Raw genomic sequence first — 752 nt, 5'->3', positions numbered from 1 at the left:
ATAGTAGAGAGAGAATCTAGCAGCTTGTCAGGCAGTGGTAATTGTATAACATGATATTTGCAATGAATGCATCTAAAGGCAAATATGAATGGACTTCTCTGATAAAAGATCACCTTGATTTTTCAGTCAAAGCATAGTGTTACAAAGCAGTTTAAACCAAAACTATTTGTCATGGAGTAAATACACCTACAGGAAAACCAAGCATTTTCAGTAATAACGGTATCCAATAAAAAACCTAGTGGAATAAAAACTGATGAGTCATGTGACATTTTATATCCCATTAATATTTTGGTAGATAGTCATAGCTTCATTTGAATTTGAAATTAGTAATATGCACTTTTTTTCCTATTTGTTGACAGCATAAAGCACTTCAAAAAAAAAAAAAAGCCTTGAACACTGTGCCCTGTGAGGTATACACAGTTCTAAGCTGAGCTAATAAGAACATCCTGCAACCAAAAAAAGAAAGAACAGTTCTCTGTACATCAAGAATAACAATAGCAGTGAGAGTTGTCACCCCAGTCTTTAAAAAGGGCAAGAAGGAGGACCCAGGGAACTACAGGCCAGTCAGCCTCACCTCCATCCCTGGAAAGGTGATGGAGCAGCTCATCCTGGAAGCCATCTCCAHRCWYGTGGAGGAAAAGAAGGTGATCAGGAGTAGTCAGCATGGCTTCACCAAGGGGAAATCATGCCTAACCAATCTGATAGCCTTCTATGATGGAATGACTGGCTGGGTAGATGAGGGGAGAGCAGTG

Source organism: Apteryx rowi, unplaced genomic scaffold (assembly GCF_003343035.1).
Source record: "Apteryx rowi isolate R43461 unplaced genomic scaffold, aptRow1 scaffold_193, whole genome shotgun sequence".
Taxonomy (NCBI): domain Eukaryota; kingdom Metazoa; phylum Chordata; class Aves; order Apterygiformes; family Apterygidae; genus Apteryx; species Apteryx rowi.
This window is presented reverse-complemented; position numbering follows the sequence as displayed.